The following is a 24,829-nucleotide window of genomic DNA, read 5'->3' on the forward strand; positions in this document are numbered from 1 at the left end:
AATAGACTCAAGCTTTGGAGTTTTCCGACCCCTTTTCAACAGAGGACACTGCCACTTGTCCTGCACGATAGCGACCTCCCTTAAGCTTCACCGGGCATTCACGTAAGAAGTGTCCCTTTTCCCCACAATAAAGACAAAGCCCGAATTTGCGGCAATGTTCTCTTTCACTAGGGGTCAGAGACGCTCGTACCACTCCGATTTCCATCGGTTCCGTTTTTCCCTCTGGCTTTTCCCCACTGGTCGGTTTGTCACCCAAGACTAGAGGCCTGTCTTTTCTTCCTTGCTCTCCTTTTCGTTCACGTAATCTGTGATCCAATCTCAAGGCCAAATCAATAAGAGCAGCACAAGTCGTAGGTTGGGGTTCGACCTGGGCTATGACGTCTTTTAGATTCTCTGTGAGTCCCTGGTAGAACAAGACTGTTTGTTTTGCTTCAGGCCATTCTGTTTCCGCTATCAACCTCCGAAAGTGATTCAAGTAGGTGACTAAATCGGAAGATCCCTGTTTGAGTACGAGCAATTCTTTATCACCTGAAAAGGTTTCGGCTCTCCTGTCAAATCTGTCAAATGTCTTTTCAAATTCAGCTCGAAACAGATCCCAATCATACAGGATGGGGTCATTACTCTTGACTATAGGGACTGCCCACTGGGCTGCCTCTCCACCCAGATATGATAACAGAAAGGAAACCCTTGCTTGATTAGTTAAGAAGAATTTGGGTTTAAACGTGAAATGTAACAGCACCTGGGTCATGAATACCTGCACCTTTTTCCTATCTCCTAAAAAACGTTCAGGGGGAGCTAACGGAATAGGGGGAGGCATTTCTACCACTACCGAGGCAGGCTGAGGGGCACCCACATCAAAAGGGTTTTGCTGTAAGGCGTCAACCCGAGCTTGAAGTGCAGCCGTTTCTTGATGAGAGGCTGCTAGTTCTGCCTGTACTAGGCCTAATGCCGCCATTACGTCATCAATGGAGGCCATCCTTAAAGCAATACAACCAGGAGGATAAGAACTCTTGGGCCGATTATTCCGTCAGGCCTTCCGTTGTTGATCCTCGGGATTGTATTGATGCCATAAAAGGGGCCCTCCTCTAGATCATCCCAAGTCTGGCAATCAGGTTCACAGACTGTTAAGGAGATCAAGCGGGGGAAAAATAGGTCCGGAGGGGAACAGCTGGGCGGCTGGAACTGGAGATCTGAAAATATATAAAGCATGAAATAAGTGGAGCTGTCACCCTCGTCTGATAACCTATGCTATCAATATGCTAAGCATTTCCTCACCTGTAATACAAAACAGGAATACTGAAGTAAGAGAGCAATAGAATAGGCTTCTTCTCATTCCCCAGGTTTCCTAATTAGATAGACAAAGGAGAACATAAATATTCAACTTCCATTCCACCACTGGTGTAAGTATTTCAAGTAGAGAGGATATGGTGGAACAAACCTACCCAAAATGGAATGAGGAAGACCGGGAAGCCCAAAAGACTACTTGTATGGTCTCCTATCACTCTTCTCCAGGTATTAGCTAATACAGCTCTCGGAACGTACTGGTTAAATACACCAATTGTTTCTTATAATCCCCTCCGAGGTGGAATAAATGATAAATAGGTCAGGGGTCAGAACAGTACTTGCACATGAGTCAAACACCCTTCACGATTCATACACCACCTGCTATGGAGTCTGTAAGTATCGTTCCTCTACCATCCAACAAAAGAAAAGAAAAGCAGCCCAGCACAAAACAAAAGGCAGAACACGGCTCATCTGCAGATACGTCTCTGCAAAGTCAAAGCAGGGACGTGACTCCCTCACTTGTCAATGGCACCCAAACACTAGGTGTTCGACAGGAACAGAAACCAACCCCTATCTGATGCAGGATGGATGAAAAAAGGTGGTTGGAAATAATGTACACCAAACAAGAACCCCACAGAGAAAACCTGATCCAAAGGTTCGGACACGAGCTTCGGGCGCTTCCTAGGCCCCTCCAAGTAATCCAGGGTTCTGAGGCACAAAGTCCAAGGCGACGCGAGTGTTACAGAGGCCCACTCGATATATCCTAGAAAGCATGCACCCTGCTGACCACACCTCGGGCGCTTCCAAAGCCCCTCCAAGTAATCCAGAAGGTACCACGAACAGGCGTAGTGAGCTTACCTCAGCCCACACTCTAAAGAACAGCCAAGTACCGGAAAACCGAGCAATCCACACTTGCTCGCCAGGAAGAATAATCGGCAGCGCGTCTCTCCGCGAGTGCCGTATTATCCATTTCCCTGTCGCATAGCGTCATCCCGACGCGCCGCGCTAAGAATCATGGGTATTGTAGTTTCGAAGCCCGCAAAGTACTCGGACCGCAGGCAGTGATCTACCAGCGGCCGGGGAATCCTGACACTCCCCTACTAAATGTCTCTCCGTGCAGTGCATGCGCTGGTTCAGCGAGACCTAAAAATGAAACTGGCAATTCACAGTGATGTAAACAAAAGGATGTATGAAGGTACGACGCGTACCGGCACAACGCGTGCTTTTACAACGCGTCTTTAACAACGCAAGTCGTTACAACGACTTGCGTTGGGGGGCGCTGATAGTGAATAGTATAATTTACTATTCTAACACCAGTCCCCGTGGATACTAGGGAAGGTGTTGGAATAGTAAATATACTATTCTTTATCCTCTAGCGCCCTCCAGCGCAAGTCGTGGTTACGACTTGCGTTGTAACCGACGCGTTCTAAAACTACTGCGGAGTAAAATCTGCGTCGAAAAGGATGTTCCCCTAAACAAAACAGTCACGTCGTTATACTACACCAATATGCGTTTGTCTGGTGAGTTAGTAACAAACTACTTGAAAAGGAAGCAAGAAAATGTTAAGGGTCTATAGGTCCCGTGTACGGGAAGCTGTTATCCGATTAACAGCATACACGTTTAATCAGAGGTTTGGCCTGCCCTCCAATGAAGGGAACTGCCAGCGGCAGTGCTAATTATCCAGTGGATAGCACACATGATTGATAGGAGGTCTGCTCCGCCTCCAATCAATAGAATACTTTGCGAAAGAGCTCCACATAAATCATGCAGATTGACGAATGGCAGCGTTACCCTGCCAGTGATGAGCACATACTGAGACTCTGTGCTCTGCCCAAAACCAGGCAAGTTCGGTGGCCGTGCTCAACTATGCGTCTATGGCAGTAGCGCGTCAGGTTGAGGTGGGCTCAGAATAAGCAGGAAAATATCAAAGGGGTTTAAATATCCTGTCGCCAAATAGATGTTGCGGCAGTATACACAATCCAAGAGAGGTCGGGTAAGGTTTCAAGAATAATTTATTCCATGGAAAGAAATCTTGTAGATGAGCCCATCCTTAAATGACCTCCATCCCTGCAGTTCTGTTACTGAATGGCGTTGGTAAACGACCGACCCAGCAACGGGAACCACAGAACATGGAACGCCATTTGTGGGATGCCAAGTTTTTAACATTACACTAACATAGCGCCCGCTAAGGCATTCGTAAGAAACATGCACCGAAACAGCACGTGCCAGTATAAAACATGGTGCACTAATATTTTGCATATTAAATATTCACTTTAAAACACTTACAGTTTTCTAATAAGTGCCAATAACATATAGTAAATGCCAGAAAAGAAAACAATATAACTATTAAAGTTACAAATAACACTGGTATTCAACAAAATACCCAAAAGGCAATCTCCTCAGTGCTTGATGCGACACCCAAGTAGTCTCTAGTATCTGTGGAAATGTTATTATAGACAAATGTGGTGAGCGTGTCAGTGAAGACGCACACTCTTCTGAAGATCTATGCGGAATGCAAAATTATTGGTGAGCGCATCACTGCAGACACACTCTATATGCTTCCTAGTCACTACTTCTATTTGTGGAGGTAAGGGTGTCCTCGAAGAGCACTCAACAAAAACAAACTATTTAAATGAGACCCAAAGTTAATGGTGAGGGTATCACCGAAGACACGCTCCAAAAATACCTACCAGTCACCAGTTTTAATAGAGCTGAAAACTGCCTGCGCTTGCTATGGAAAAAGAACCAGCAAAATGCATGTTGTCATCAAAGTAGCATATTTCTAGCTCATGAAGCGTGTTATCTTTCTCTCACAGCTGGTTGCTGAGAATAGAAAAATTGCTAGCATTCATGGCAAGAATTTTTAATTCTATTAAGGACACGGAGGTGGGGATTATTGCTTCTCTTTCTTTTACTGTAACTCACAGCAGCCAATGAAAAACCTTTATACACAAAACAAACTTTATTTCCCATGATGTTTGGAGGCGTGGCTTAGCCAGCTGCTAGATGGCCGCACCTTAGTGGGCTCTGCTGGCCAAGCCTTATAATCCATCAGAATCCTGCAGACCAATACATCACTTTTGCCAGGCGCCTTGATTTCCAACCTTACCTTGCGCTGGGGCATTGCCTAAAGTGACTCCTGGCCCCCTCCTTGGCTGCAGGGCTGAGTTCTGCCGTCCGGCCCTCGCCTCTAGCCCGGGCCTACCCTGCTGATGCGGCCCGGCCTGTCTGCTGCGCTTTAGCTGCAGCCTACTGAGCCTGGAGTGTTGGCCTGTGCCCGATCTTCAACACCTGATCGCCGGAGCCGGTGAGTGCTGCAGCCTCTGTGGGTGTCCTCTGGCGGGCTTTGGGGGCGCACGTGCTGCACCGTCCGCCCCGGGCCTTCACACAGTGCGGGCGCCTTGTTTCAGCTGTTGGCGGCTGTCATGGCGGCTCCCGGGTATGACGATGGGGGCGGCGTGCCTCTCGTGACGCCCTCTGCTCGCTACCCTCCGCCAGCGCGGCCCCCGGCTCCTTCCTGCGTTCCACTGTGGCTGCCTGGCGCTTCTTTGCTGAACGCCTGCTTTGACTGCCTGATAGCCCGCTCCTCTGCCTCACCCTGCGGCTGGCCCAAACGGCTGATACTCTGCCTGGTGCGGGGCCACCGGCCTCCCCTACGCTAAAGCTCTCGATCTTTCTGCTTGGGCCGTATGTTGTGATTGGCGGACGCATCACCTGTCTCATTGTGCCCTACTCAAGCTTCATTGCGTTCCGGTGTTGTCCCCCTGGTCCTCGGCCGCTTGGACCCAGCCGTGAGGGCTGGCTGTGGGCCACACTTCTGAGGCCGCCTTCTGGTGCACACCTGCTGTTCGGTGCCCGCCACCTGGGGTAGAAGACACTGACTGGGGGGTTTCGCAGCAGAGTTGGGAGTGCACGTGTCACTTCGCCGGGCCCATTCTTCCTCAACTGCTATTGGGGCATATTTGCTGCACCCTCTGGCACCACCTCATTGGTCCCGCACCGGAGGTTGTGTGCTCCCCATGCCTGCCCGCTGCTGCCGCCACCGCGGTTGCCCTCTCCCCTGTGCTGCCCACGCCTGGATAGAAACTCCAGAGGCCATTCCCAACTGTGTATTACCACGATCCACGGACTTACCGCTCTCCCACACCAGCCCACTGATGTTATTGATCTGCTCTCCTGGATGCGGGCTGCTCGGACCCTGGGACCTGCTGTGAACTTGTCGTACTTTGCCATTGTTGGGGGCGCGGACTGCGGCTTCTCCTCAGCACCCCTGCACCTGGCCTGGCTTACGCCTGCCAGCGTCGGGCCTGCACTGCTGCTTCCCCACCCTACCGGCCTGTTCCTCTCTCCACTCCTCCAGATCGCGCCTTATACACACAGGGATGTCGCCTTCTCGCCTCCCAGGTGCGACCTTCTCTCTACGTTTGGCCTCCTCATCCATCCGACTCCACCTGGACATGGAGAAGACTGACCCCAAACAGCCGAAGTTAACCTTTGACCAGCGCCGGCAGACGCGCCACAATAGCACTGTTGCTGAAGGGGGTGACCCAGCTGCTCCAACGGAGATGACATCAACGCGAGAGGATGACCTGAAATCTATCATGCTGGAAGTCAAATCCACGGTCTCAGGCATTGCGGCCCAGCTTGAACAATCGTCATCTCGTCTGTACACGGTTAAATCTCTTGTGAACTCTCATGACGCCCGCCTGCTATATGTCGAATCTAGGGTCTCTGATGCCGAAGATGCCGCCACCCAGGATCATCAAAAGCTTCTCCAAATGGACAAGTTCTGGAGTTTATAGGGAATAAAAATGAGGTGTGCCTGAATCCACCAATATCTCGCGCATGGAGGAATTTGTTGAGCAACTCATTTGTGAACTCTTTGGTGATGTCCTTTCCTCGGTCTTCATCGTAGAGCGGCGCCACCGCTCCCTTGGTCCCCGCCCTGGCCACGGCCTGCCAGCTCGCCCAATCACTGCATACATTCTTAACTTCAGGGACTGCGACGCAGCCCTCCAGGTGGCCAGGGAGAAGGGCGAGATCCGGCATAAGGGAAACACCTTGTCCTTCTACCCCAGTTACACTATGGCGGTGAAGGCTGACCGCCGCGAGTTCCTACCTTCGTAACGCATTCTCCAGAAGTATGAAGTTTCATATTCCTTGGCATATCCTGCTAACCTGAGAGTCAAGCACGGTTCCAAGACGTTCACTTTCCCTGACCATAAAGATGTCCTGGCCTTTGCAAAAAAACTCAACCTTCTCAGCGATCCTCCCCAGCGAATTCTCAAGCCACGGCCGACTGCAATTTGAGCGATAATGACTGAACTGGCATGTCCCTCAGCCCTGTTTGCTGGCTTGTCTACATGTTGTTAGATCTTATGCTTTGCCTTGGCCCACACCACATCTTCCTCTCCCACAGGTCCACTCTTTCAACGGATTTGCTCAGGGCAAGGTGCTTTTGAACCTTCGTTGTTTCTTCTGCTGTCTGCTACGATGCAGGCCTTGGCCACCCTACCTTCCTGGCAGGGGCGTATGCTGAGCGATGCCATGCCTCCACTGGATGATTCCCTCTTTGGACAAAGACATTCCCCTTCTCAGTTGTGGGTCCCTGAGGGGTGTGGGTGGACTCTCAGCCTGTTTGGGGGGTTGGTGTGGGTAGTAGGGTGGGTAGTTCTCGGGGTTTGTGGTCCCCCACTGAGGCCGCTCTGTTTGTTTTGGCATGCTCCTTGTTGTTTTATTACACTTCAAATGCTGTTGCACTGTGTATCTCCCTTCAATATATGCTGCACCGTTATACGAATCTACTCGAGGTCTCCTCCTCATTCAGCACCTCCCGCGTCACTATTTCCTTATGTGTTGCACCATGACAGATGCCACCTTCTGGACCTGGAACGTTTGTGGCCTTAATGACCACCGCAAGGTGCATTTGGTATATGTCCACCTTCTCCGGCACATTGTGGACATTTGTCTTCTTCAGGAGACCCACTTGCTCCCTGCGACCGCCTCCAGACTCCTTTCTCGGCACTGGGGTGAAATACATTCCTCCTTTTATTCTAATTATTCCCGGGGGGTGCCCATCCTTATACGAAGAGGGCTCCCATGGCGAACCTCCCAGGCAGTTGTCGACCCGGGGGGCGTTTCGTGATTCTCCATGATACCCTTCAGGCCCAACCACTGACAATCGCTGCGCTGTACGGTCCCAACAGTGATGACCCAGACTTCTTTGCACAAGTTTTGCACCATATTTGGGTTCTGTGCCCTGCTGCGCTCCTTTAGGGAAGGGACTTCAATGTTACGCTGTCCGCTGCTTAAGATCGTTCCGGCCTCCATGCTCTCCACCCGCGCGCAGCTGCACTCTTCAGCTCCATCCTCACTGAAAACTCCCTGTTTGATGCATGGCGCCACATGCGCCCTGAGGCTCGCGAGGGCACCTGTGTCACTGGCACCCGTGGTTGCTGGTCCCATCTGGACCTCTGGATCACCACGCCCGATGCTCTCTCCTGGCTCACCTCTGTTGATCATATGGCGTGCACCCTTTCAGATCATGCACCTGTTCGTCTCAGTTTACGTCTCCCCCAGTCTTGCATTTTCCTGGCAGCTTCCCCCAATGCTTTGCTGGACTCTGTCTTTTGCAACGATATTCAAACCGCGATCACCAACTATTTGGAGCTTAACGAAGGTTTAGTAGACTCTCCCCTTCCACGCTCCTGGAGGGTTTTAAAGTTTTAATTCGCGGGGAATGTATCTACAAACATTTCCCATGATGCTTTCACCTCTATCATATCCTGTCTGACCCTATAAGAGCCACCATTTCCTTTTCCAGAGCCTCTTTCTTTGCTCGAAATTTTAGTCCAATAAACTGTAAATCAAGTCCACGCAGTTATCCGCCATCGTGGAAGAGCCATAACCAAACTGGAACGTTATACATCGTCTTCAAACCAGAAGATCATCTATTCCGTCTTCTTTTCAGAACCTGAAATGAATGAAACCTAGTAAAACCCGTAACTTCTATTAAATAGAATATAAAATATATACGGGCGGGGATATATTACAGATATTGAAATATAACCGGGTGGTATAATCCTCGCCTCTGTGTCCTTAATAGAATTGAAAATTCTTGGCACGAATGCTAGCAAATCTTTTTTTATTCTATTACAGGACCGGAGTCTTCGGATTATTGCTTGTCTAACGCTAATCAAATACCACTGTAGATATATCACCCACCGGTTTATAATAAAATTGTTTAAACGTAGACTCTGATGACCAATCAGCAGACCTCATAATATCTTGAACAGTTGAACTCAACATAAAAGTCTCGGATGTCATCGCACCACAAACGGAATGTGCACCAAATATATGGGTATCAATACCCGCTTCCTGCATGACTGATTTTAACCACTTGGCTATGGTAGCTGCTGAAACTGGTTTAAACAGCTTCTGTAATGCAATCAATAATTGCATTGAACCACCTGGTCTCAAAGATCGAGTACATTCAATACTATGTGAACATGTTTTTGTTCTACCAGTAATATTAAAATAAACACCTTTTGGAGGAAGTACTCTACCTGTAAGATCCAAGGCTCGCACATCGGAAGAACATCTTCAGGCAAATAAACACAATAGCATAGCTAGCTTAATTGACAATTGTTTTCTAGACAATAAATTGTTAACTGACCATCTGTCAAATAATAAAAGAACTAATGAAGCATCCCAGAGAGATGAATATTTTGGCTTTTTTAGGGTTAGCTACCCTGATACCCTTTAGTAACGTACACACGACTGGGTGCATACCAACTGGCTTATCGTCCACCTGAGTATGGCCTCCTGAAATAGCCGATCCGAAGTTATTAACGGAACGGAATGCTAAACCTTCCGGATCTTTGTCTGACAAAAAATTCACAACTTGGGATAATTCTACCCCAACGAGATCCACGTGCCATTCCATGCACCAACAAACCCAACCTTTCTAGGCTGAAAAGTATCTTTTCCTTGTGGAAGGGGCCCAAGCTTGTTTAATTCCGAAGCTTTGCCCGAAATCCCTGGCATTTCCTACTGTTGCCGGATAGCCTCCATGCCATCAGGGACAACTGCTGCGATGTCACCATCGGATGCAACTCTCCATGAGGGCCCTGGAGCATCATTGCAGACCACGGAATCATCCTGGGGAAGTCGCAGCTCATCTCCAACAGAACTGGGAACCAGGGCTATGACTTCCACATGGGTGTCACAAAGATCATCTCCGCTAGTTGGCCTGTTACCTGCGTCGCCACTCTGGGAATCAAGATGAAGGGGGAAAGGCATAATTCAGACCCACTGACCAGTCCTGAGAAAAAGCATCCGGCGCCATTGCCAACGGATCCGGCCTCCAGTTGAAAAACGTCTGCAACTGTCGACTTAGTATGGACGCAAAGAGATCCATCTCGCAATTTCCCCATATTGCTTGGAGCCAACTGAATATCTGGGGTTGGAGCTGCCAATCGCTTTAGTCCTTGAGGTACCTGGAATTCCAGTTTGCTAGTGTTAGACTGTCCTGGAATATATTCTGCCATGACTGATATCTGATGACTCAGGCAATAGTGCCAAAAGTCCTTCACTATCTCCACTAGAAGTGACGACCTCGTACCTCCCAACTTGTTGATATATCTCACTGCTTAGATATTTTCAACCCTGAGAAGGATGCAACACAAGACCTGTTTGGGGGAGAGTGTCCTGATCGCAAACAACCCTGCTAATTCTAGGCAGTTCATATGGAGATTTAGTTCTTGAAGGGACCATCGTCCTCCTGTGGAGAGATCTCCGCACCGTGCTCCCCAGCCCCAACGACTGACGTCTGACTCTATAATAACCTCTGGTTGGGAGCAGAAGATTGCTCTGCCGTTCCACACTTCTACGTGGCCCAACCACCATTGTATCTCTTCCCGTACTTCCTTTGGAAAGTGGGACCAGGTCCGTATAACGCATACCTTTCTGAAGGTGTTGAATCTTCAGTCTTTGAAGAGCCCGATAGTGCAGAGGGCCCAGGAATATTGCCTGTATGGAGAACGCTAGTAGCCCCACTATTCTGGCAATTGTCCGTGGGAAGACGGTCTGTTTGGATAGTACCATTGTGAGCTCCTTCTTGAGATCCCGCAATTTAGAGCGGGCAGGCTCAACTGAGCTGTCTGAGAATTTATGACGATTCCCAGAAAATCCACTGTCTGAGATGGACACAGGGACGACTTGGACTCTTTGATCACAAACCCCAAGTTCTATAGAAGAGACATGGTCATTTGTAAAGTTTGAATTGTTAAGGACTGAGTTTGCGCCATGATGAGTTTATTGTCCTGATATGCAATCATGTGGATGCCCTGTTCTCTTAGATGAGCTATCACCGGTTTCATTACTTTGGTGAAGCACCAAGGAGCCGAGGAAAGCTCGAAAGGAAGGGCCAAATATTCCAATCATCGTTTCTGCCATCTGAATTGCAAAAATCGATGATGCGGGGAAAAATTAGGAATCTTCAGATAGGCATCCTTCAAATCTAATCTGACCATCCAATCCCCCTTCTTCAGTAATTCTGACAAAAGATGGATACCCTCCATCTTGAAGTGTTTGTATGTCATAAATCGATTGAACTCTCTCAGGTTCAATACTAACCTGTGACTACCACCTTTCTTCTGCACTAAGAAGACATTGCTTCAGAAACCGCTAGGTCTGTTGTCGCAATAGGTAATCGAGTGTTTCTGCGGCAATTACTCTATTTCAGCGTCTATAAAAGCACACTCTTGTTGAGTAAAATTGAGTTGTCTTGGTTGAATGTCTTGGAAAGGTGTTTGATAAAAGTCTAGATGGAACCCTTGAATAGTCTGTAAGATCCATGCATCGTGTGATAGCATTGCCCAATTGTGACTGAAAAACTGGGTACAACCCCCCAAGGGCAAGTGGGAAGTGTTGATAACTCTTACATGCAGAATTTTGGGCTTGAAAACCAGCTCGGTATCCGCCTCTGTTGAAACGCCTCCTGGTGTATCTTTGTCTTGTGAGGTAGAATGTTCCACCTCTGGTGGAATCCCAATCACCTCTGCCGTGTACGTAGTCTCCTCGCTCAAGACCTTGGTAATATTTTCGGCCTGGCGAGAGTCCTCTGCCTCGACCGGCCCCGTTAAAAAGGCCCGCCTGAAAGACCCTTTTTATACCTGATTGGGATTTGTCCACATACTTTCAAACGTCTTTGGCAAATCGTTCTCCAAAGAGATTACCCTCCGCCAGAGGGCCAGGTCCAGCTGATGCTAACTCCGTCAGGTTTGAGTCCATCCTCATCAAGAGAGATTTCTGTCTCTCCGTGGAGATAGTGCTATTGGCATTTCCTAACCGGCATATCGCTCTTTGTGTCCAGCCCGCTAATACGTCTGGGTCCACAGGCGTGGTAGATTCTTTAGCGACTAAGGCCATCTCCAGTATCTTGGCCAAGGGTCCTGCTACATCCAAGAGCTTGTCTTGGCAGCCTCAGCAGGCGCGATCAGTCCCTTTTTTGGGCTCCTTCGCAAACTTTTTGAGGAAAGTAAGAAGGCTGGCGTCGATATCTGGTGTTTTTCGCTACCTTATCTAGGATGTCAGGCATAGGGCACTCGGCGCGCAATCTATTGCGCACTTCTTTATCAAAGCCCTTTCAAAAATTGTCGTGCAGAAAGTCTGTCACTTCCGGGGTTGGAGCCCAATCCGCTGACCGAGGATGTACTATGTCGGCCGGATTAAATGTGAAAGGTGTATTTAAATTTTGTGGAGTCAAGTCGGGTGTCTCATCACCTGTCTTTCTAGATCTTTTCTTGGGAGGAGCCTCCTCATCTGTTGGATCTGTACACATTGTGTCTGTGTCTGTATACACTTTCTCTTTGCGTTTCGTTTTCTCACTTTCGGTGTTAGGGGGTGTGGGAGCTTTGGGCAAATTGGCTAGCTCGCCAGCGTGGGTCAGTGGCCCTGACTTTGGATCACAGGTGGTGTCATCAGTTTGAGGACCAGCTGGGGTTTTAAATCCATGGTATTTGGCAAAGCGCTCAAATTGCTTCGTAATTGGCTTTAAGGTGGCTGCCAACGCTGGCTGCACAGTGCTAGGGACTGCTTTATCAATGGCCCTGTTGACTGATTCCTGTACCGGGGCATCTAGAGCGTCAACAGTGTTGTCCTCTAACGACGTTTCCTGCACTTCTTCTTGGTAGGGTTCATCCACCTCATGTCTGACCCAGTCTTCCAGTGCACACACTTATCGTTTTTGGTTTATTTAAAATAAAGTGGTGCAAATTAAGTTTCTCTTGGAGGAGTAAGGGGGGAGCTAACCCACATGCACACAGAAAATCTAGAGTACGTACCTCCTCAGCAGTGCTGTAATCAAAGTTGTTCCAACCCAGGCAGGGCGCGGAGCCGAAATTAGACTGTACAAAGAGCGTGTGCTCGCTCCGGGGGGCGACTTTTATTTCAGTTGGTCAGGCATCACAATTGTCAGCTGCTCAAAAAGAGTTGCACTGCTTCTGAGCTTTGAGAAAGGTTCACCAGGTCGCGTACGACGTACGTAGCCCAAAAGGAGCCCAAGAGTAGCCCAATTGGGCTACGCACGTCGGGCGAAGTTGCAGCTCGTTTCAGTGACTGCGGCCGATAAGCATGAGGAGCGCTTCGCATTAATGCAATCACTGCCGCGAGCGGGGTGGTACCCTTGCTCCCAGCGGGACCCTATTACGCTTGCCCGGTCGGGCCACACGAATCTGCGTAGGCACACGCACACTTGAATCACATAAGCAAGACGATTGCAAGGCCATCAATTCTAATAACACTTGTTATGCAAGCGGCGCTTGTGCAATCAATCAAACAATTTTAACAGTCATAAAGGAACTGTATATAACAGGTGCACTCTTAACTTCTGCGTGAGCAGCAAACAAAGAGGCTCAGGAAAAGGAAATGGTGGCTCTTAAAAGGTCCGAAAGGATATGATGGATGTGGAAGCATCATGGGAAATGTAGTTTGTTTTGTGTATAAATGTTTTTATTGGCTGCTGTGAGTTACAGTAAAAGAAAGAGAAGCTATAATCGGAAGCCTCCGTTCCTGTAATAGAATTTGCGGGAAGATCACGTTGTGTAGAGGGCATTACCAGGGCGCTGAATCTCAGAGAGACATTACTAGCGTTGAGGGCATTACCAAGGAGCTGGATCACGGTCAAACGTCACTCCAATCCTAGCACAGGTTCATGTTGCTAAGCGTGTTGTTAAGCAACTGAATATGACGATTCAGTCGTGCCCTGGTGCATACAGACCCAGTAGAGCTTCACGTTGTTTAGTAACCCTGGAAACATACGCACGCTAACGTCCCTGTGATGAAACGGCACACAGAACTATATGTGCCGAATGTGAACTGAGGAACGCGTGTCACAAACACAGGGCAGCACTAAAGGAGCGGATGAAGGTGTGCTTGAGGGCCTCAAATCGGAGCGCGCACAGTAACAGCCTGCGTGGAGTAATAAATCCTTAAATACATTTTCATACCTTCAATAATGTCGCCCAGCATGAATTAGATCCACAAAGGTAGCTTGCCATAACTGCAGTAAAAAACTTTTCAAAACTTGTGCATTGATACGTTTCCTTCTCCTTCATTTTCCTTTGGTTTAATGATGAGTTGACTCCCACAACACAGGGTTTTCCAGCTCGTTGCCAATGTATAAATGATGGTCCTCACTCATCAACAATGAAGAGAGGTTGATTTATTTTCTTTGAAGTAAATCCAATTCAGGGAAACGTATCATCCACTTCTGAGACCAACAGGTGCCTTCTACCACCTTTCACAGAATGCACATTCGAGATCGCTCAATAAGCTCACCATGACAACATATAGAAGCATACTATAATCGAACATCTTAAAGCTATACCAACTATTAACTATACCACACTGACCCTCTTCTAGGACATAAAAACAATATTGAAACTGCTTACAATTAATTCTTGGGTTTGGCCATCCTGTTCAACCAAATCTTTTTTTCACAGCATATCACTGACTATTGCTTAGTGTCCATCCATCTTACCATCAAACATTCATGTCAGGCCAAAATTGGCTTTGTGACCTATCAATCATTTCTCTTACAAAGCTTTTAATAAATGTGTAATTTGTTACATTATTGTTTAAATGATAGCCACACACCATTACACTGCATCTATACTAATGCATAAATCTCAAATAGTCTCTGCTGTACAAGAAGTCTGATGATCTCAAATATCCCACACTCAGTGAAATCACCCATGATAACAGCATGTGCTGCCCATAAAAACACTATTGCATTCTTCTCCATCTTGGGCTCTGAGAGCAATGCCTAAAAGTACTTTAACTGAGTTACTCCACCCACATCTCCAGCAATATAGAGGACCAAGCTTGAGCCAACCGCACTTGTGACAACAAAATCCCTTTGAAGTTCCTCATCCAATACAATGAGTAACAGGTTTTAGCAAATGGTGATAACACATACAGCCATAGGCTTGTCCATTGTTATAATGAATCCATCCTGCAGGTTCTAATCTGTCGTTTATTTGCAAAACCTTGGCAACGGCACACTGAGCCAAGAGGTGAATAGATCAACTATGAATGGACCATACTTCCTATGGGTCCTCTAAAGCCCCTCCTTATTAGGTCTTGCTATGGGCATCTCCAACCTTTTGATAAATGCCCGATTGCCTTGCTTCTTTCGTGAAATACAGAGTGGGAGCTTCAGAGGTTTATTTCTTTCCCTTGGAGTTTCAGTCCACACCTACGGACTAATTGTATTATTACCAGCTATCGAAGAGCATTACAAAAGTATGGGAACTGTCATCCTGAGAGCAGTGGGGGCAGTCAGTGAGTCTCAGGCAGGGTGAAAGGCGTGGCTAAAAAGAACAAAATATTCTTTACCTATTCCATAGGTCTTTCACTTTCAGATACTCGCACATAAAATATTGCACACAACTTAAATAAACAAGCATTGGCAAAGCCAACAGACCACCCTCCTTGGTGAGGTATTGGATTTGTCAATATTTAGTCATGTTGTACAGCAGGAAGCTGCTGTGCAGCATGGCTGAAAGGAAACCAAAGTGATGACACATCATAGCACTTTTTAATTTTTATTTCTGGCTAGAAGAAAGAACAGGAGGCAACACTGCAGGAGGAAGGGCGTGTGTGTGGGGTGGGGGGCAACAAGGACAACAGAGAATGTGGGGAATAAAAGTGATAGGCCCAACGAAGGAGGACAGATGTGGGGGGTAACATGGACAACTGATGGATTCTGGTTGTAGGTCAACAGATCACAGAGAGGTGGTGGATGGGAGACACAACGGATAGTGCAGGGAAGTGATGTGGTAGGGCAATGTGATGGACAGCAGAGGGTCGGCGAGCGGGAGGAACACTTGGAGTGGAGAGAAGTACACAAGGGAGACAACTGAAAAATATTCACTATGGTAAAGTGCTTAAACACAAAGAAAAAAGTATGGCCTAAATAAAATCAGCAGTGGAAATGCACAAATAGTGCATCCCATGCTGGAGGTGAGGGACAAGCACATGAAGAATAAAGAAGCCTATTGCAGCTGACTAATAAGAAGAAAGCAAATGAGAGTGACAGAGATGCCAACCAATAAACAGTGGTCGGTCTCCATGTCCACTGTTAGAAAACAGTAAGGGCCAGATGTACGACAGTTTTTTGCGGTCGCAGAGGGCTTTCAAACCCCTTTGAGACAGCAAAAAACAAGTTGGCCGTGTACTATTCCCATTTTGCAGCTCACAAAATAGGAATAGCAAGTCGCTATTAGGAAGGGACGTTCCGAGGGAGTCCCTTCCTAATTGCGAGTCCTCCAGGTATGTATGACTCTTTTGCGACCGCAATTGCGGTCACAATACAGTCGCAGATTACCCCCCTTCTCAGAAGGATGGTAAAGCACTCTCAACTGGGAAGGGGTCCCCAGGGGACCCCTTCCCCTTTTGGAATGCAGGGGAAAATATTTTTAAGGGCAAACAGTGGTCCCAGGGAACCCCATTCCAGAGGAGTCACGCACCTGAGAGTGGAAACGCCGCCTTGCTAGAGGCAGAGAGTGAGTCTGCCAGCGGGATTGCGACGCCAGTGGAAGTAGGCGCTGAGTCCCCCCTGCCGCCGCATTTTAACATCAACGCGGAATTAGAGCGGGGGGACTACAATACCCAGGAGCCTGAGCAGGGACGCGCACCAGTGACGCGCTAGAAGGCGCCCGGAGGCGCTTAAAACAACAACGCCCCCTCCGCGTAGGGGGACGCGAGCGGGGCCAAGCGCGGGGCTAAGCCCGGGCAAAGGGCGGGCCCTCTGTGGCCCTCAGAGGCCTGAAGAGCCTGGCCTGGGCCAGACACCCTGCCAGATTGCCATCAGCTCACGGGATTATGGACTTCTAAAACTGTAAGTCTGCCAACCGTTTATGTTTTTTTTTCCACCGGGATCAACTTACGAAATTGACATTTGTGCTTGGCTGACATAATTGTCGAAACCTCCCACTGCTCTATTATCGGGCACTGATAGGGTTTGTTATGAACTGCCAAGAGACCAGAAGTATGGCAGCCGCTGGAGCAAAAAAGCTGACTGGTACCCTCAATGACTTTATTGTCCGGACCCATGCTTTAATTGAAGAAGGGATTGTTTGAATGGATAGAAGGGTGTCTCAAGACTTGGCTATGGCCAAGCGATCATCCTTAGCCCTCATAGCTCAAGCTTGTACCCCAAATGCTGTAACTGGTCCGAACACTCTTGCTATTGTACACAATGAGGGGGGCTATGATGTTCTAAGCTCTCAAGAAGGTTTGGAGGCAACCCCTAACCTCACTCTGCTAGTAGATAGCGGCCCAGTTGAAAATGAGCCTGACAATCTTTCTATGGCTAATGCTCTAAATCAAAGGGGTTTGAAAGAGGGGGCAATTCCCAAACAAAAGACCAACAAATCCGCTACTCGCAAAGGGAAAAAAGCACACATTACCCATAATCAAGATCTAACCACTCTAGACCCGGTGCTCTCGAATACGAGTAGCAACCTGGTTGCTCACACTAATGATACTGGGGGAGTGCACCAGGCTAATGTCGGCCTACCCAGATGATACTGTTGTAGACAGCAGTTTAGAGGAAATTTTGGAACTAAGTGGCGAGGCAAACAATCAAGTTAGAAGCAGTGAGGATAGAAGTAGCCTAAGTATGGTTAATAATAACATCTTTGAAATGTTAAAAATCCTCCTTGAACCCATCGAGGTTAGGCTACGCTGCTTAGAAACAATATTAAAAAATATTCACAAAGACATAAGCGCCCCTAGTTTCAATCTGAATAACAAAGTACCTCATGCAAAAACTATAACGAATAAGCCATCTTTAGCTGATAAGTGTCCCCACCACCAAAAAAAATGTGCCCAGCAATCCTGGTAATACCACCAATCCAGGAGGCACCACATTAAAGATCCCCGACCCTAAACAAACTTTGAACCCAGCAAAACCTAAGGTAATTCCTCAAGTCAAATTTAAAGATCCCACACCCCTGACCCCTAAATTGGACCAGGCCCCAATAGACAAGAGAGAGTCCCGGAGAAACATCCATCTTCCCCCGGATGCATGTCCTTATGTTGTGATCCTGACCGGGGTTACTGAAATTGCATCAACTGAAGTAGAATCTTACCAGGCCCTAAAAAATAAAGTATGTTATTGGCTGTCTAAAAACCACAAAAGATGGAGCTGGTTAAGGGGCCCACAGGAACACAAAATTAGACAGAGGTTCAATCCCCCATGGGAGGTGCAACCCCTTGGTTGGGAGGAGGGTGGTGAGGATGGATGGAACCTGGTCAGGAGAAGAAGAGCTAGACCTTTCCAGGGAGGGTTTGCTGCAGGGCCCCGAAATAGCTACCCACATTATGACCACCATATTGCGAATGGGCAAGAAAACTATTTTAACGTTCCAACGTTCAATCATTATGAGTGCCCGTCATTTATGGAATGGGTAGATTGACAAAAACTGGGCTCATCCATTAAACAGTTGCAAAACATCCCTTCCATTGCCCCACAGAGTAGTCAGCCCGTACAGGAGTCAAACATTGAGTTAAATACTGACCCAGTGTTAACTATAGGCCAGGGCACTGAGGGCGGGACACTATTCTGTGCGAAAGACGAAAATGAAAAGGGAAGGCGGGGGATCACTTTGGTCACATGGAACATTGCGGGCCTCAGGAGTAAAATAGATGACCCCTATTGGAGAGACCTCATAGGCACCATGGACATAATAGCCATGCAGGAGACCTGGGCCACCGAAAACATACTCACAGTTGATGGCTTCACTACTTTTTTTCTCCCAGCAGTTAACTCAAAGCGAGGGCGGGCCAGAGGCGGTCTGGTCACATTGATATCCGCCAAAATCCCGGGCACCTATAAAGAAATACCTACTGGCAGCCCCTACTGCCTTGCAGTCTTAATCACACACAGGGGCTCTAATACAGTACTGTTAGTGAACTTTTATAACTCCTTTGATAGGGAACATCCGGTTGGCAACCTGCTGAGGTTAAACTCTTTTAGTCAACTTCAAGGAGTCTATAGAGCCCGAATGCATTATCATTTTAATGGGAGATTTTAATGTTCATGGTTGCCAGAATAAATGTCCCCCCAATGTTCTATTTGGCCCCCCGGAAGAAGAGAACACCCACTTCGAACACTCAGAACAGGGAACTTTTTTGGAATCCCTGTTGGCTGAAAATGGGCTAATGCTGCCAACCGGGGGGGACGAGGATATCCCCACTTTCACGGGTCATGGCAGTGGGTCTACAATTGATTACATTTTTTTGAGTAGCAGTTATGGGAGCCAAATTATTAGTTACTCTGTTGTAAGGTCCCATTTTAGTGACCACAATCTGGTTGTATTAAAAGCTAAGAATGTATTTGTTATTAAGGAAAGTAGCTTGAATCTAGCAGATAAATGTGATATACGACCAACTGACCAGGCACGTAGAATTAAGTGGTGTAGAATAATTCCTGAGGATTTCTTCTGTAATCTTTGTATCAGTAGCCAGGAGGCTTTAAAACTCTGTATGGATGATCAGGCGGGGGATAATGAGGTAATAGAGGCGTATAAAAGGGTCTGCGCCGATATTCTGTCCAACCTGACGCGACAGGGCAAAAGTAAAACACAAGGGAAGGAAGGCTGGTTCGATAAGAAATGTTCTGCTGCTAACCATAAATTAAAAGTAGCACTTAAATCTAAACCAGTAGATAGAATGCTCGTGGCTACCCTTAGGAAAGAATATAAGATCACCATTGAAAAAAGGCGGCGCGAGATCAGAGAGGACGCTTGGGCCGACCTGACCTCAATTGATGTTTTGAAAAGTAGCGCCAAATTCTGGGCCGTGGTCAATCAACCCTTTTTCTCAGATTCAAGCAATAATGAACTGGATTGTGGCATCCAAGCAGATAAATGGCACTTGCACTTTAAATCTGTTTATGAACAGGAAACCCTGGGGGCTGAGGGCACGACCAGCTTTTACCAACTCCCCTATAGTCTGACGGTGGATGAGGAAGAGGTGGCCGTGGCCATTGGAAAAATGACTAGTAATAAAGCACCCGGGCCGGATGGGGTTCCCGCCGACCTTTTTAACGTTGATATTTTATTCTGGTCCAAAATTTTATCTAGAGTTTTTAACAGAATTTTCAAAGCAGGTATCCCAGAATCATGGACCCAATCAGTGATTGTCCCTATTTACAATAAAGGGGACAGGGGGGAACCTGGAAATTATCGCCCAATATCCCTTATAGATTCCGCGGTCAAGGTCCTAGGGAGAGTGGTCCTAAGCAAACTCACTGAATGGTTAGAGAAGACTAATACCCTCTCCCCCCTTCAGTATGGTTTTAGAAAGGGGCGTAGTACAATCGACCAAAGTTTAAACCTACAACTGCTCATAGGGAAATACACACAAGTAAAGCAAGGATCCCTGTATATTGCCTTCATGGATCTGTCCTCGGCATTTGACCGAGTTAACAGATCCAAGTTGTGGGGCCAGCTTCTTAGTGTTGGAATTGATCCAAATATTGTTTATTTTCTAGCAGACCTTCATAGGGACCTTACTGCCACGGTTCGTTATGATAGAAAAGGGAACTGTACAGGGAAAATCAGTATTTCCAATGGTGTAAGGCAGGGATGCATTCTTGCTCCCCTGCTTTTCACACTATATATTAATGACCTGGGCGGAATAGCTTGCAAGGATATACCCAGGGCAGGGAAATACCTACTGCCCGCACTATTATATGCGGACAACGCTGCCCTTATAGCTAGAACCGCAGTGGGTCTACAAAGCCTGTTGAATTCTTTTTATATTTTTATGACAAATCTTGATTTAAGTATTAACTTTGGTAAATCACATGTTATGGTGGTAGGCCACAAAGCAAAGGCCAAAAAAAATGTGATGACGCTGCACTGTAACGGCCACAAGCTGTCAAGAGTTTCCAGATTTCCTTATCTGGGTGTTGTTTCCGATGACTGCTCTACATGGCACCCCCAAATGTTGGAGAAGAAAAAGGTTTTGGCACGCTCCATATCCGCGGTCCTGGGTTTTTCACGTAAACTGGGGGTGAAGCCCATAGAGGTAGTTTTAAAAGTGTATGCTGCTAAATGTATTGCCATCGCTATGTATGGTGCAGACCTGTGGGGCTTTAGGCCTATTAAATTTCTTCAAGTGATAGAAGATAACTTTTTAAAATCAATTCTTTCCTTGCCAAGATCCACTGCCAGCTTCTTAGTCCACCAGGAATGCGGCGTGGACTTCTTGGAGGATCGAATTTCTATGGCCCCCCTTTTAAAATGGTATGGCTCAATATAGAGCTTGAAGTTAACCATGAAATCCTGAAGGACTGCTTAAAGTTAGATCATTGGAACAAGATTCCCTGGCTGAAATATGTAGAACAGATGTGTGTAAAGCTGGGACGGCCCGAACTGTTTTACAAACCATCCGTCCTGGTGAAAGCCGATTTGAAGTGGACAAAGAACACTTTTTTGCAGTACAGTGGTATGGACAGTGAAAGCAGGGAGCTGTTAAAGCCCTTTGTCAGGACTCACCAATTGATTGTTTCTTCAGACCACGATCTGGAACTCTACCTGAAGGTTGTCAACAACTCAAACCACAGGTATCTTCTAACTAAGTTCCGACTGAACAAAGTCCATCTATTATTCTCAGGCCACCCCAGCTGGACTAGGGATTTGGATTTGAATTTATGTAACTGTGATGGTTACTTAATCATGGACACTGCCCGCTACTTATTTTTCTGTGGTCATTTTAAAGACATCAGGAAAAAATTCATTATACCCCTGTTAAAGGGGAAAGGGTTCAGGCAGGTCAAACCAGCTTTATTGTATCTCCAACTGTTAACAGACATTTGGGAAATTTATAATGTGGCTAAATTTTTAACCATTGCAGTGAGATTGGGCAAAAAGATTAACTGGCCGTAGAACATCTACCACAAACATTGCCCATTGTAACTTGAATCAAGTGTTTTATCCTGTGAACTTTTAACTGATGCTCCTTTCTTTTTTAACTGTAGAATGATGCTCTTTTTATTGTCATGTTGCATTGTGATTTGTGGACCATTTTTATGTGTGTCTTGTACTTTTATGGTTTTTGTAAATTGAACCGAATAAAGTATTTCTTGACTTGACTTGACCACTACCTGCCCTTAAAAAATGCAACAAAAACGTTTCTTTTTTCTTTTTTAATTGCATCCCATTTTCCTTTAAGGCAAACGGGCTGCATTGAAAAAGAAAACCAAAAAATCAGCCTTATTGTAAAGCAGTCACAGACATGGTGGTCTGCTGACCCCAGGAGGCCACCATCCCTGTGAGGTTGGCCATTCCCAATTGGGTTGCAAATTGCCAGTGGCTCATGAATATTGATGAGCCTCACGTTTTGCGACCCCATTGGGAATCGCTAACAGTGTCTCTGGCACTGATGTACATTGGATTTAGCGCCTCGCAATTTGCGACTCGCAATGAGGCGCTAAATCCAATGGTCGTACATCTGGCCCTCAGTCTTGCGAGAGACATCACATGTGCTCTCCTAGGCGACACCTAAAAGCATTCTTTTGCGTTATGATACTTCTTTTGGTTAATGCGATCGCTACAGATGTATGTAACCAGAGAATTGAATCCTGGTTACTACAGTGAGGAATAGTGACTTGTGCACTTTAGTGCTACGAAGTCCTTGCCTATGATAGAAAGCACTGTGAGTATATAAATATTTATTTTAAACTTGCATCACACACTGCAAGACTGCAGCAAAATGTGCAAAAAGTTGTAGATTTAAGATAAAATAATTACTTTCAAAAAATAGGGCCACATGTAGCAAACATTTTTTTGCGTTCGCAAACGGGCCGATTCTCAGAATCGACCCGTTTGCTAATGCATAAAATGCTTTTCACATGTAACAAACCCTATTTTATTATTCGGCAACCTACTGAATCGCAAAATAGGTTTGCGATTCGGTATTTGAAAGGGGCGTGTTTAGGGTGTGCGTTCCGAATACCAAATCGTAATGGTATGTATGAATGTTTGTGACGTGAATGCAGTCACAAAACATTTGCAAGTTACCACCAACTTCAAGTTGGTGGTAACCCATTTGAAAATGAAAGGGGGTCCCCAAGGGACCCCTTCCCCTTTGAGAATATATGCCAAAACTTATTTAAGGGCAGGCAGTCGTTTCATGGACAACTGCCTGCTCTTAAAAAATGAAAGGTGAACTTTTCATTTTGTAAAGCATTCCGTTTTCCTTTAAGGAAAACTGGCAGCTTTAATAAACAAAAACAAAAAAATTGCTTTATTTAAAAGCAATCACGGACATGGTGGTCTGACCCCACCAGTCCACCATCCCCATGATTTTAGCGATTCCTAGGAGGTCGCAAATTGCGACCTACCTCATTAATATTAATGAGGAAGGTCTATTTGCGACCCCTTAGGAATCGCTGATTGAAACTCTTGGAGTTTCATACATTTGTAACAGCGATTACCTAATTGCTATTCCCTGAAAATCGTAATTAGGTAATCGCTATTACAAATGTTGATATATGTGGCCCATAGGTTTTAGCAATGCACAATTAGGCTGCACCTAGTACAAAAATGTTATATGTGTCTATAAAGCAGGAACTCCAGAACTCAACCAGTAACAAACACTCTTACTCTACTCCTTAAAAAGAATCCGCTTTTGCCTTCATGAAGTTTCAAGTAGCTTCATTAAATAAAGTCAATTCTTGCTTTCAAGCAGCCTTTTTATTGGCAGATTGACTTTTCATGCATTTACATTCCTTCCAGATAGCAGGCATCTAGGTGAGAAGGCATATTTGTTCTTTAACTCCCTCTCCCAACTTTGGCTTCACCGCACAGGAGATGCCCTCCCTTGCCCTTTAAGATGAGGCATTTCATCTGTAAAGAGTTAACAGTTTCAAGACTGTTATCTTTTAACGAAAAGTGTGAAAACTGTTTTTATTAAATAAAAAAAGTATGACCACATCGTTCCCCACAGATCCCGCCCTCTCCGACCTCTGATTGTTGCGCATGATCTGGATGTTTTGTGCCCGTCGAAATGACCACTTGAACATGCGAAAGAAAGTAGCCGTCATTCAAACCAATTTATCGTGGCTGATAAGGAAATGCTTATGTGAAGTTTCTATGCAAGTAATGTAAAGGCTAAAGAAAGATTTATTTTTATTTTTATTATGCGTGTCCCTTTAACATTTTTGGCGGCCCTCTCATTTTGTATGTAGAACCCCTTTGAGGCTCCCTGTCACAGCTACTGGCCCACACGTTTTGTATGAAATGTCCCGAGCAACCTTTCCCATACCCCCCCCTTCAATCCTTCTATATTTCTATATGGTAATTTACAGTATTAAGTCTGTCAAAGTAGCAATGCCACCTTAATTCATATTTCACGCAATGTCAATGCTTCTCACCCGAGATGGCCTGCATAGTTTCCAGAGGCCATGAGACTGTGCTACAGTGGTATACTCTCTAGCATACGCGAGTTTCTTAAAATCATCAATCTTATGTGTTGGGTTATTTCTTATAGTGACAATTGTTCTTTCTGAACCATCCCAACTTTTGTATGTTATATTTGGGATCTTTTCTTATTTTTACCAATATCTTAATCCTGTATTGGTTCATTAACCAGTACTGCTAAAATGTATGGCTGGTCCCCTCATCTAATATGGTGGCCGCACCTTAACCTTCACGCCTCCCTCCTTGCTTGGTTAACTTTTCATGATCCTTCATCTTTAGGTCGACTGAGCCCCATGCAGACAAAATGGCATCCAGGACGTCTCCTTAGCACTGGTTTCCTGGGAACACATGCTGAATACTAGGGAATTTCAACCCCAGGCCAACGGACTTATGGGGCTGCTGTTACAAGGTAAGTCTGTAATTTGATTATTGCAAGGCTGTAAATGGCAGTGTTGTATTTGGCCACCTCCACCTGTGCTTCTTATTTAATTTAAATTGCCATGAGTCCCTGGCATATATTACTCGACCTTCTTTCCATGCAGGCCATT

General features: G+C 46.4%; 1 protein-coding gene across 6 annotated transcripts in view; it reads left to right on the top strand.

The window, feature by feature from the left end:
- LOC147705726 (structure-specific endonuclease subunit slx1-like) overlaps positions 1–24,829 on the top strand; it is a 320,040-nt gene that overhangs the window by 46,728 nt on the left and 248,483 nt on the right. For all 6 annotated transcript variants that reach the window (XM_086932164.1, XM_086932160.1, XM_086932162.1 and 3 more), the window contains one exon: positions 24,561–24,690. The gene's annotated coding sequence lies outside the window, so the exon portion shown is untranslated. The remainder of the gene's footprint in view (positions 1–24,560; positions 24,691–24,829) is intronic.

This window comes from Lissotriton vulgaris, chromosome 7, assembly GCF_964263255.1.
Source record: "Lissotriton vulgaris chromosome 7, aLisVul1.2, whole genome shotgun sequence".
Lineage (NCBI taxonomy): Eukaryota > Metazoa > Chordata > Amphibia > Caudata > Salamandridae > Lissotriton > Lissotriton vulgaris.